Here is a 13,781-nt window from a genome sequence, read left to right as displayed (position 1 = left end):
ATACAGCTTCTCATGGGATTTACCCTGGCCTTCCTTCATATAAAGCTGCAGGTGATGTGGGACCATTCATTTCAATGGAGGACTAACCAAGCTTGCCTACGCATTTGAGTGGCAGAAAGGGAAGAAAGAAAAGGCAGTGGGAAGGAGTGAGGGTGAGGGGGAAATAGGTATATACTTGTGTTCCGTGTAGAATGTGCTGCACGCCATTGTCTTCCTGAAACTTTACCTACATCCTTCATCCTACCATGACTTCTTCATGGGACATGTCATTGAATTATTATCGCTAGTATACAAAGGAGAAAGTTGAGGCTTTTAAAGTTAACCCACTAGATAAGTTAACATGGTTAGAAAATGGCTGCAAAAAATAGGTGAGTTCCCAATGTTATGTGCCAGCCTGAATGGGAGAGGGTTTGGGGGGAGAAAGGATACATATACATGCATGGCTGAGTCCCTTTGCTATTCACCTGAAACTACCACAACATTTTTTATCAGCTATACCCCAACACAAAATAAAAAGTTTAAAGTTTGGAAAAAAAACAATTCAACTGCATAACCTCAGAGTCACTGGTCTTTCTATTATGTTTGCATTGGACTCACCAGCCAGTCAAGTGCCCTGAAAACTTTCAATCTATTTTCTAGTTTAGATTACTGACTATTCATGTAAGAAAACATGCTGTATTTAGGTAAAAGCAAAAAAATGCCACTTAGCCATAGAAAGCAGCACCACACAGGAATTCACAGACTACCTCTGATGCTAAATTGCCAGGTTCAAATACAGACCTTGCCACTGTATGACCTTGGGCAAGTTTCTTAACCTCTCTGTGCCTTGGGCTCTTGATCTGTAGAATGGGAATGAGACTATCCCTTACCTATAAAGTTGTTATGAGAATTGAATGAGAAGGAAGTTATAACACACATAAACACTACCCTTGAAGGGCAACAAGAGGAAGAAGTAGGTTCTAATCCAAAAGTTTGAGGAGTGTGGAAGCTCTGCCACTCTTGGATATTTATAAATCCAAAGTTCCACCGTACAGAACCAGGAGTTACTTTGCATAGTACTCTTTCTCCAGGTGTATTTGAGTGTAGTAACCCTAATGCTGGAGCAAGTCTTCTGGACTTGGGGAAGGCTGCTTTAGGAGAGGGGGTATCTGGTACTCAGAAATCCCTCCCCTCCCACAAACCCAGTGCAACAAGCAAGGGGACTTGAGGATGATTTAATCCTGCTACATCCTTTTGCTCAGTGTTTTAAAGAGTCAAGAGGATTTTTTTTCCATTGGTAATTTGCATGTTGTTCCCACGATTACATTTTGAAGTATATGAGTAATATTTAGAAATAGAAGGCTTTCCACTTCTAGTTCCTCTCATTGGTATGTGATGTAGGCAAGTCACACATACTGTTCGGGTTGTCTTGCTTTCTACCAGATGGAGAACCATTCATCAAATGAATAAATGCTACATCTTTTCAAATACAGTCAATTGCATTTTGCTAAAAATGTCTTGTCCAACCTCCTCTCCCCACTGCCAAAAAAGAAAAAAAAAAAATGCCAGAATAATTAACAAACTGAACAACAATACATACTTACCTACAATCAAAAACAGAAGACTGAGTAGGTCATTCTGCCTGCATGGGTGTTCCACCAGCCTTTGAATCTCTGATATATAATTGCCTACGAGGATTTAGCTGAAAACCAGGAGACTAGTTACTAAAGTTGCATGTGACATAGGTACATAGGAAAAATGGCTACATCTCTAAAAGGACATATTTTCGAGTTTAACTAGAAGGTGCCCAGGAGAAAGTAATAAAGTGATTAATCAGGAATCACTGGACCAGGCCTGACTCTGCTATGGCGATTTCATGAAACAGTTTAAAAAAAAAAAAAAGTTTTGTTAATGAAAGTTACCAACATTTGTTTTTTTTCAAATGAAAATTACAGAAATGTTGCTATCTAACATCACCACATTCAATAAAGAAAGCAGACATTTTACAAACTAATATAGAAATAAGAGGTATTGGGTTGGCCAAAAGGTTCATTTGGGTTTTTCTGTAAGCCAATACTTAATTTTAGACTAAAAGACAGTTCTTAAAATCAAATAAATTTAGTGATGTGAAAACCTCACGACTTTGCCTTAATTTTCTCACTTCCTCATGAATCAGTGAACTCTATCCCTTCCTGGCACCAGTCCAGGAAATAGTATTTGGGAATGACTGCTCTAGTGAAGGGTCTTCTTCTGGCTCATTCGTGTGACCCAGGGCAAAGTAGTCTGCTTCCCTGAGGTTCAGTGACCATCCATGAAATGGAAATAACGTGTGTTTGCCTGGCCTACTTCACAGGACTGCGGTCAAAGAAGACACAAAACAGCTCTGGAAATGGTGAAAAACTATACACATGTTCAGGATTGTTACTCTTTTTCAATGTAAGTTATATACTTATTCCCAAATTCCCAGGATTAGATGATTCCACTATAAAATTGTTCATTTCAGAGAAACAGCAAATGCCAGATGCTAACACATTTTCTCCACTAAGAATAGAAAACATGAATTGATAGCTTACCATGGATACTAGGAACATCATCCAAAAATCATCCAATATCAAGGGATATTTGTTTAGGTCCATCCTTAAGACTCTGGGCAGATTCCATCTAAACCAAGTCACATGAATGGAAGCTTTTACCATTTTAAAGATTTCAACAGAAGTTTCACAGACTCGATTCAACACTTCACAGACAGCATATTTTACTCATCTCTGCATCCACAGAACTGGGAACAATGCCGGGAACAGAACAGGGAATCAGTGAATGCTGAATAAATGAAGAAACCTGGGCCCCGGGAAGGCATTTTTCAGTTTATTGCTGTAGTGCCCTCACCAATAAACTGGGAAGAAAACTACTAACCTAACTCCTGGGGTGGTTTCAAATATTTTCTATTAAAGACAACCAAAAAAAAAAAAGTATATTACTGATGGAAATGTAAAATGGTACAGCCACTTTGGAAAAACAGCTTGGTAGGTTCTTGCGAAGTTAAAAAGTAGAATTACCATATAACCCAATAGTTCCACTTCTAGATATATACCCAAGAGAAGTGAAAATATTCATTCATACAACAAGTTATAAACAAATGTTCATATCAACATTATTCATAATAACCAAAAAGTATAAATGACCCAAAAGTCCATCAGATGGTTAATGGATGAAGGTAATATGGTATATCCATATAACATATAATGAAATGTCATTTAGCAATGAAAAATGAAGTGCTGTTATATGCTACAATATGGATGAACCTTGAAAACATTATGCTAAGTGAAAAAAGCCAGACACAACAGACCACACATAGTATTATTTCATAATATGAAATGTCCAGAATAGACTAATCCATAAAGACAAAAATAGATTGGTGGTTGACAAGGGGTGAAGGGGTGGGGTTCAAAACTGCTAGTGTGTATGGGGTTTCCTTTTAGGGTGATGAAAATATTCTGGAATTAGATAGTTTTGATAATTATACAACATAATGACTATACTAAAAACCACTGAAGTGCACAATTTGAAACAATTGGCTCCTATGTTATATGAATTATATTTCAATGTAAAAAATATATACAAGTACAAAAGTTTACAAGAAACAGGAAAATTAGGAGCAATGAATGGAATTATATTTTCTCTAATCAGACTTAAAGAGATTAGTTTCCAGTTATGTTTCCTGTGCTTCAAAAAGAGCCCTCATCTGCCAGAGCTATTTATTTAAGTTTGTGTCAGTAAATGTGTTCCTCTCACAGCAGCTGGTAGATAATAGGCACTCAATAAATGGTGGATAGATGAACATATATGAGAACCCACATTCCTCACATTTCCTAATAGACAAGATTTTTTTTCTTTACTATATTAACGGTGGGACATAGCAGGTAATCCTGGCAGACTTTGTTCTCCAAATCAGAAAGAAGCAGTAGAGTGGCCCAGCTCAGCACCAAACAAGCAACAGAATCCTTGACCAGAGGGTTCTTGAGACTAAAGAAGACCAAGAAAGTTTCACTCAATGAATGAAGCTTGATCAGGAATTCCCAAATTTTTAGATGCCTTTCAGTTATAACAAGAAAAATCTCAAAGTCTAAAAGCTCCCCAAATAAAACTAACTAGACTTCCTTACATAGTTAATCTATTCTCTATATAACATATTTAGGTAAAGAAGAGAATAGTACAGAACAGGTTAATTCTAGCCAGGAATAGAAACTCCAAAAGGATTTGGCATAACAATATTGAAAGACTCAATCAGCTGAGACTTGCTGAGCCCTCATGAATAGTTCCAATGGCCCAGTGAATTGTATTTCTGATGGAGAGCTGAGCTGGCACCACATTACACATATAAACTGAATTCATCATTTACAAAAGAAGAAACCAAGAACCAGGGACACCATGGGACCAATCTGAGACCACCCTCTGGTTAGGATCTGAGTTAAACCTAGAACCCAGACTTTTTTACTTCTGATTTTGTCTTTTCCTACTGCTGGAATTCTATACATCATGTTGTTCTCAAACCACATGGAACACACTGAGAAAATTTTGGAATTTTAATGCGGTGAAGGTGACCATAATGGGTTTCCTCCAGATTCACAAATTTTATAAATATTTTAAGTGAAGGTTTGGCTCAGGTTCAAAAGAAAAAAATATTTCCTACTTGCCTGTAAGCTTCTCACAGTGGAATGGATGCTTGGAACTATTTAAAAAGTTGCCATTCTTCCCATAAATTTAGCTATCCCCTTCAGGTGGGCAAATTCATCCCTGGGCACACAACTTCAGTGAATGCCACTCATTCTTCAAGTTGGTGAGGGGGTGGGAAAAAGCCAGCTTTGACTTCAGGCTTTGCCAAGAACAAGTCATATAATTTATAGCAGAACTAAGGAAGGTATAATCTGCAAATTGGCTGTGTATTTATTTTTCTAAGACATAAGTGAAGTGTTCTTGGGAGGTAACACCACATGGCAAAGTGTAAGCTCTTTTGGAGGCAGGGGAACTTTAAAAACAAAAAATACACAACTTCACGAGGAGAAACTGTGGAAGCCAACACGGAGGGCAGTGGTTGGTTTGCCTGCCCAGCACCTATTTGGCCTTCTTTTGACAAAATTGTCCTAGTTGAGCTTTGAAGTCTATCCACCCCTCTTGTCCCTCTTGGACAGAGCTAAAATTTGCCCCTGACAGTCCCCATCAACTCAAAGCATGGTCCTGCGATTGATACTCGGGATGTCAGAATATTCTATACCTTATAATTATGATTCAGTCAGGGATGGCCACATGGAGAAGCCAAGCCAATGAGACTCAGTGGCAAACTAAGAAGCTTCAGTCATGTCTGACCGACTCTTTTGTGACCCCCATAGACTGTAGCTCGCCAGGCCCCTCTGTCCATGGGGATTCTCCAGGCAAGAATACTGGAGTGGGTTGTCATTCCCTTCTCCAGGAGATCTTACTGACCCAGGGATGAAATAGTGTCTCTTGGGTCTCCTGCAAGTTCTTTACCACTAGCACCTCCTGGGAGGCCCAATGAGACTCAACTACTGAATTTTTAACAACACTTTGGAAAAGAAAGCTCTCTTGCCACTTATTCAGGAAATCAACCCTGAATATTCGTTGGAAGGACTGATGCTGAAGCTCCAATACTTTGACCACCTGATATGAAGAACTGACTCATTGGAAAAGACCCTGATGCTAGGAAAGATTGAAAGCAGGAGGAGAAGGGGGTAACAGAATATGAGATGGTTGGTTGGCATCCCCGACACAGAGGACATGAGTTTGAGCAAGCTCTAGGAGATGGTGAAGGACAGGGAAGCCTGGCATGCTTGTAGTCCATGGGGTTGTTGGACACGAACAACGTGCCACTTAAATCACCAGCTGTGAGAAATACCAGAGGTGACCACATCGAATACGTAATGCTAAGTGAAGGAAACACAGCAGAGCAGAGCCAAGAGACAGTGATCAAGAACAAGATGGGCAAGAGGGAAACCTGTTTCCTGCCTTCCTGAAATGAGAGCTACCTCTGAGTTTTAGTCTCATCACCTTTTTGCTTATACCTAACAAGTTCGGTTTGCCATTTGCAACAGAGACAAAAGTGATGCAGGCTCTTGAAATGCAGAAATGAAAGTGTGGATCTTGGTTCAGCCACTTTCTAGTTATGAGACCTGAAGCAAGTTACGTAATCTGTCTAAATTGCAGGTTTCTTATCTACACTATCTGGTGCTGGGATCAGTGAGTCAATAGTCTCTCCAAAGCACTTGTTAGAGTTACTGACATGTAATTCATGTCCAACAAATGTGAGTTACAATTCTTAACAAACGAACTATAATAAAAGCAACCCAGTGCCTGCTATTACAAGATTAAAGCTACTACAATATTATTTCATTTTCACTAAGCTTCCCAGGTGGCACTAGTGGTAAAAAACCGGCCTGCCAGCTCAGGAGCCACAAGAGACACAAGTTTGATCTCTGGGTCTGGAAGATCACCTGGAGGAAGACATGGTAACTCACTCCAGTATTCTTACCTGGAAAATCCCATGGACAGAGGAGCCTGGAGGGCTACAGCCCACAGGGTCACAAAGAATCGGACATGACTGATGACTTAGCACAGCACACAAGCTTCACTAGTACATAAGGGAAATCTGACTTTCAAATAGCATATCACAAGGAAGCATAGAAACGGACCTGAACATCATTTTTATCATATCTTCTCTTGTTTCTAAAGAGTTTTAAATAACACAGGAAAAAATGCTTGCAGTAGCATACTTAAGAGACTGACTAAAGACTGCTTTAGTATAGCCCATGCTCTATTTGGCAACTATATCCAAAAGAAAAAAGCAAGACGAAATCTTTAAACCTGTGCCTCAGAAGTCCTGAGAGAAACTGCAATAAAACAAGAGAATGAGATAGATACCACATGATATTTAGACTTCTCTTCTACATTTCTCTATTGTCCCCGTGTTTGTCAAAGAACATTAACGGTACTTCTGTTTGGAAGGTTTCACTGTCTACATGTTCCACAATCACATCATTAGGCTTTTAGAATGTTGGCTTAAGAATTGGAGAATCACAGAGTATTAGAGGTGAAACAAACAATAGAGACCATTTTTATCCAATTCTTTCATCTTACAAAAGGGAAAAACTTGTCAAAGATCAAATAGCTAGACACTGGCACCATTGAAATTATAGTCTAACATTCCTACCGATTCAGAAAACTCCTTGAGAGAGACACTATTGTTTGGACCACATCACCTAGGTTAATTCTACTAATCTTGTAAGGACTTCTTTAAATATCATTTCCTCCAAAAACCTTTCCCTGGGCATCAACTAGAAGACATTCTCCCAACTTTCAATTCCCAGAGCACCTGATATTTTTACTTTTATTGTTATTATTATTCCACAGATGTGTGTGTCTTCTTTATTAGTCAATAAATTCCTTGAAAGAGGATTTGCATCTTTTTCATATCTGTGCCTTGAGCATGTGACACCATGCTTTGGTACATTGTAACCACTTGATAAATGGTTACTGTAAAACAGGCTATCCTGTTGCCTAGGACCTACTGAATCTAACTGGCTTAGTTTGGAAATAGGACTAAATTGTTCATCACAGCCCTGTCTATAATAGCCAGGACATGGAAGCAACCCAGATGCCCATCAGCAGACAAATGGATAAGGAAGCTGTGGTACATATACACCATGAAATATTACTCAGCCATTAAAAAGAATTCATTTGAATCAGTTCTAATGAGATGGATGAAACTGGAGCCCATTATACAGAGTGAAGTAAGCCAGAAAGATAAAGACCAATACAGTATACTAACGCATATATACGGAATTTTAAAAGATGGTAATGATAACCCTATATGCAAAACAGAAAGAGAAACAGATGTACAGAACAGACTTTTAGACTCTGTGGGAGAAGGCAAGAAAGGGTGGGATGTTCTGAGAGAATAGCATTGAAACAAGTATACTATCAAGGATGAAACAGATCACCAGCCCAGGTTGGGTGCATGAGACAAGTGCTCAGGGCTGGTGCACTGGGAAGACCCAGAGGGATCGGATGGTGAGGGAGGTGGGAGGGGGGATCAGGATGGGGAACACATGTAAATCCATGGCTGATTCATGTCAATGTATGGCAAAAACCACTACAATATTGTAAAGTAATTAGTCTCCAACTAATAAAAATAAATGGGAAAAAAAAGGAAATAGGACTAAATTGCATAGACAAACTTATCACCATAGGATCCTTCCTGAGTAGTAGAAAGATAGTATTCCTGGCCCCACTGCAATTGGAAGGGACTATATGACTAGTTTTGGCCAGAAAACAGTAAGGAGAAGTGATATGTGTCACTCCCATGCTGGCACAGTGAATAACCCTTGTGAGATCCTTCAGTTATATGTCCCCTTATCTCAGCATCCCAGAAGCCACATGCTAAGAAGAAGGGGCCATAAAAGGAAGCAGTCATCACATGGAGGGGAGCTACACTTCAGAGTCACTGGGGCTTATTTAGATCAGGCTTTGTGAGTAAGAAAGATGTCTTTGTTACAAGTCACCAAGATCCCAGGGTTACTTTCTTGTTGTTGTATAGTCCAGCTGATACTAGATAATAGCCAGACTAAAACACAGATCTTGTAACAGGGAATTTTGATGGTAATTCATTATTTATTTATTTATTCCTAACAGAATCTTGGGTAATATGCCTAAACTGAAAAATTACATTCTATTACTTTATAGTGCACTATGTTACATACTAGCTACTTAGTGGCCAACAGGATATGTACTCAGTCACTTAGGCATGGCCAACTCTTTGCAATCCTGTGGACTGTAGCCCGTCAGGCTTCTCTCTCGGGAATTTTCCAGTCAAGAATACTGGAGTGGGTTGTCATTTCCTTCTCCAAACAGGATATAAGTAAAAGCTATTAATATGTTTTTCAAGAAGTCTTCCCTTTTATTTCCTGATAAGAATTCATATGTAATGACTGGAGCTTCAGCAGCCTTCTAAAATCATGAGGAGTCTTTGACAGTAAAAGTCACAAAATAAGGGTGGTGGGGCAGAAAGACAGAATGAGCCTGGATTCCTGATGGCACTGTAGAGTTACAGTATTAAGCAATGACTGCCTTACCTCTGTGTTCTTATTTAAGAGAATTAAACCCTGAGGCTTCCCTGGTGACTCAGTGGTGAAGAATCCATCTGCCAATGCAGGAGACCTGGGTTCCATCTCTGGTCAGGGAAGATCCCAGATACAGAGGAGCAACTAAACCCACTGAGCCTGTGCTTTAGAACCCAGGAACCATGAGCCCTGAGCCCATATGCCACAACTGCCAAAGTCTGTGACTAAAACCCGTGCTCCACAATGAGAGAAGCCACCACAATGAGAAGCCTGCGTACGCAACAATGAGTATCCCCCACTTGCCACAACTAGAGAAAAGCCCTCACAGCAATGAAGACGCAGCACAGCCAAAAATAAGTAAATGATTTCTTTTTAAAAAAAGAATTAAACCCTCATGTTCTTAAGCACTGTAGCTAAATCTTTGTTACTAGCAAACAAATGTAACTCTTAATTGGTACAGCCCTTATGTCACATATCTAAACTATTAATAGTACCCTTGTGCTGAAGAGTAAGAAAGAAGGTAGCAAAGAGCACTATTTAACACCTAACCAAGTTGGGGAAGAATGGTATTCTATTCCATTTTGCTTTGATCTTCTGAGGAACTGAAAAAAAAAAAAAGAAAAAGAGCTCTCATTAAATCATATCTTTTTAAAAAAAATACTTTTTTCACATTAGCAAATTCTGAAGGAAGCATAACCAAAATTACATTTTCCCGACATATTCATGTCTCTTAACTGTGAAAACATGTGAAGGATGAGGTTTAGTCCATTTTAAAATGAAAAAAAAAATTAAAGTAAAAGTGATTTGATATTTCACATTATTAAGAAAAAATTTAAATAGGAGGCCTTCTTCTAGGGGAAGCTGAATTTTGAGAGAGTAGAAGAATTTAAATGTTGGAGATTTTAAAAGCTGTTTTGGTGAAACATTTTTTATTCTTCTTACCACTGGTGATTCTCTCAGGGACTCGTCCACCTTTAATAAAGCTTCATTATGTATGTGTCTGCTATTACTATAACAAGAACTGACATAAAAATTACAACTGACTCCAAAGAAAAGACTTAATATTCAGGATCACCAAGAGCTTCTTCTTTTCTGCTTTTCTTCCTGGACCAAAACGTTGGCTAACTTCATCTCAGCTACATATGCTTCTCAAAATCTGGATTTTTATAAAACAAAACAAAAACAATTTTTTTTTTAAAGATGCAACCAATATCCCCATCAAGTTTGCATAATCAAACTGACACTAAAAAAAAAGCATAAAAATCTGTCCCTCTGTTAATGGATACAAACTCCATCTTTCTAAGTTATGTGATTCTGCTTTTTATAAGACTAGGAGAGGGCACTCTCATGGCTCAGTGGTAAAGAATCTGCCTGCCAATGAAGGAGACATGGGTTTGATTCCTGGTCCTGGAAGATCCCACACGCCGCAGGGCAACTAGAGCCATGGGCAACAACCCTTAGGTTTATGCCCTAGAGCCTGGGAGCTGCAACTACTGAACCCTGCACTCCCAGAGTCTGCGCTCCACAGTGAGAAGCCTATGAATCGCAACTAGAGAGTATCCCCCACTCGCCATAACTAGAGAAAAGCCCATGAAGCAAAGAAAACCCAGCACAGCCAAAAATAAATGAATAAATAAATAAAATTTTAAACAGACTAGGAGACTCTTTTCACCCTTCATGGTCAACGGGGAGTCTGAAATGGCAAGTACTTCCAACATCAGGCATTTCAGGCCACCTGAACTAGTGACAACTATAAACACAGGGCAAAGAACATGTGCCCAAAAGAAAAGATTTCATGATATTCCATGAAATACAGCAGAGCAGAGTATTCTTTTCCAGTGTGAAATTTCTCAGGAAGTCTTTCACCCATCAGTTTTCCTAGAAAACATTTTAATGAGTTGCCCTTTCATACCCTTTCTTCCCAGTTGTCCAGCACTGGGCTTTCAGGATAGAATGGGAGTATGACAAGGCAGCAGTTATTTTAAATCTGAATGTGACAAAGCATCTTTTCAGTGGGAAAACCACATTGTTTCTAAAATAATCCTCATTTCAATGCAAAGCTTCTTAAACCACAAAGATTATGAGTCCCAGCATTCACCTGAATATTGTAAAGTTGAAGGTATCCTTACTAGTTTTTATACCCATCCCTGGATTGCATAGAAGTGTTAAAAGTCAAGAATAAAAACAGAAAAGCAAAAATTCCTCTGACTACCACTGCTATCAGCTGTGTAAAATCAGGCAAGTTATTAAATCTCTCTTAGCCTCCATTTCTTCACATGTAAAATGAAAGTGATAGTCCCTACCTTAATGGTTACTGTGAGGGTTGAAGAAGATGTGGATAAAGCACTTAACACAATGCCCAATGCATAGTAAGCACTCAATAAACATTAGATATTGCTAAAGTATTCCTCTTTAGCTGACAGAACTCTGGGAAGAATCACTGAAGGACAAATTCAGAAATTCTTGGAATTATTGCCAGATGCAGAGATGAACTAGGCCTCTGTGGGTTTTGGCCATTCTGAGCAGCAGCACTTGGTCCAAGTGGGTAAGCCAGGCACACAGCCTGCAGATCTGGGCTCTAAGATCCACCCACAGGAATTTTAAACTACATTTGGCAAACGGATGCCTATTTTGCGTCTCCATCTACCATGCCGCCCAGAGTGACTAAATCCTTTACAATAAACTGTTCCAGATTGCAACCTTTTTTCCCCCCACTAGACATGCATAAAAATGAATCCATATGTGTATGTGAAGTAGCAGTTCCAAAAATAATGGTGGCTTTAAATACTGTGGGATTATAGGAGAGAGGAAATGGTCCTGAAGGAGGATGGTTAGGAAAGACTTCATTAAGAAAATGGATTTGATCTGGGTTTTGAAGGATGAGTAGGAGTTAGATATGTGGAGTGGAGAGAGAGGTGACCTTGAGTAGGGTAGAGCATGATAAAGTTACAGAGGTAGCCGTGAGCAGGTGGGAACAGTGGGCAATGACCAGAGCTGAGAGGCTGTGTAGAGAAATGTAGGGATGGAACAGGAGGCCAGCTTGTCCTGATATAAAGAACTGAGGATCACTGAATAAGAAAGGGACCTGACAGAGTCATATTCATCTCTGTGTCACGGAAGAGTGCCTGGCAGAGACCAGTGTCCAATAACTACCTGAGTGAATCAGTGGATGCATGTATGAAATACAATGGCATTTTGAAAAGATTTACTTGGCTGAATACATTAGAGGAGGAAGTTGAATCTTGAAGACTAAGGAGGAAGTTCCTGCAGATCAGAACCTGAGGTGATAAAACGCTGAACTAGAAGACAGTGGCCACGAAGAAGAGCTAGGGATCATCAGGAGAAACGTGATGAAAGAAGAATTTCAAGGACCTGGAGATTGGCTGCATAGTGGAAGGAAGGTGAATTGAGGTTTGGAGTGCTTGAGGTTTGGAGACTGAGTCATTGGCTAAAATGGCCAGATACTCAATATCATAAGAAACAAGGGTAAGGGTGAGCAGGGGAAGGTGCAAGTCCAGTTTTGAGTATTTAAGGTGATGCGAGGATGACCAAGTGCTCTCGTCTTGTCCTCATCGGGAGATGCGAGTCTAGAAATGAGTTAGCAGAGCCAAAGTCCTCCTTAAGAAGACATTGCATTGAATTCTTTTTCTTTGGACTAACACACTAAAATTATGCTAAGCTCTTCATACAGTATTTTACGAAAACTGAGATTCTGAAAACAAGATTTTACAGCTGATATCACGCTGCTCCTCTATGTAAAAGCATTCACATGGGCTGGTGTAGAGCCTTGTGCTTCAAAAACAGCTGCATCAGGATGGCCTGGGCATGGGGTTCCAGGATCTGCGTTCTAATTTGCCCCTCAGGTCATTCTGATACTTGCTGGAGTCTCAGAACCACTAACAGGGGGAAAGGAAGCTTCTAGATAGCCTACCTTCACTGGTTTTGACCCAGTCCAGTAGAAAAGAACCTAGGGTAAGTGGTTACATGTGAGAACCCTGGAGTTGGACTGGCTCAGTTCAAATCCATCTCTTACTAACTGCCTTTGCTTGGGCAAGTCGTTTCACTTCTAAGGCGTTGAATGTCTCCAATACTCCCCGATTTAAAATAAAGGAATAATAATTGTACCACCTCACTGGGTTCCTATGAGGATTATGGGCATTAACATAACATAGAACTGTTTTCCCACTTTGTCACTATGACAGTGGGTGGGATAATTCTTTGCTGTGGGGCTAACCCGTGCATGCAGGACATTTCACAGCCTCCTGGACCTCCACCCACTAGATGCCAATAGATCCCCCTCTCACTAGTGACAATCAAAAATGTTCCCAGATATTGCCAAATGTTCTCTAGAGAGAAAAATCACCCTGGGTTAAGAACCACCACCAACATAAAACTGTACTATCTCCTGAGCATTTGCTCAAAATGATGTTGATATTTGATGAAACGTCCACTGACTCCGTAATTCTCCCAAAAACCCAGTGAAGTTAGGTATCATCTCCAGCTTTATAAGGGTCCAGAGGGATGGACACTTGCCTAAATCACTCAGCCATCGAATCATGGGGAGGAGCTCCAATCAAGGGCAGCGTGGTGGTCAGTCCCCACCTCTTTCTGAGCTTCTAGATAACTGGGCCTTTACAAGGCTGCAGATGGGGAAACTGCCCCCATCACACT

At 39.9% G+C, this 13,781-nt stretch overlaps 1 long non-coding RNA gene across 8 annotated transcripts in view; it reads right to left on the bottom strand.

The window, feature by feature from the left end:
* LOC110128832 (uncharacterized) overlaps nt 1-13,781 on the bottom strand; it is a 66,173-nt gene that overhangs the window by 17,524 nt on the left and 34,868 nt on the right. For 5 of the 8 annotated variants that reach the window (XR_011488715.1, XR_011488718.1, XR_011488719.1 and 2 more), the window contains 2 exons: nt 2,553-10,266; nt 1,584-1,681 (listed from right to left, as the gene is read on the bottom strand). This is a non-coding gene — a long non-coding RNA (uncharacterized lncRNA). The remainder of the gene's footprint in view (nt 1-1,583; nt 1,682-2,552; nt 10,267-13,781) is intronic. The other 3 variants (XR_011488717.1, XR_011488721.1, XR_011488722.1) reach the window with 3 other exon arrangements.

This window comes from Odocoileus virginianus, chromosome 7, assembly GCF_023699985.2.
Source record: "Odocoileus virginianus isolate 20LAN1187 ecotype Illinois chromosome 7, Ovbor_1.2, whole genome shotgun sequence".
In the NCBI taxonomy this organism is placed as follows: domain Eukaryota; kingdom Metazoa; phylum Chordata; class Mammalia; order Artiodactyla; family Cervidae; genus Odocoileus; species Odocoileus virginianus.
The sequence above is the reverse complement of the archived record's forward strand: the minus strand, read 5'-3'. Positions and strand labels throughout refer to the sequence as shown.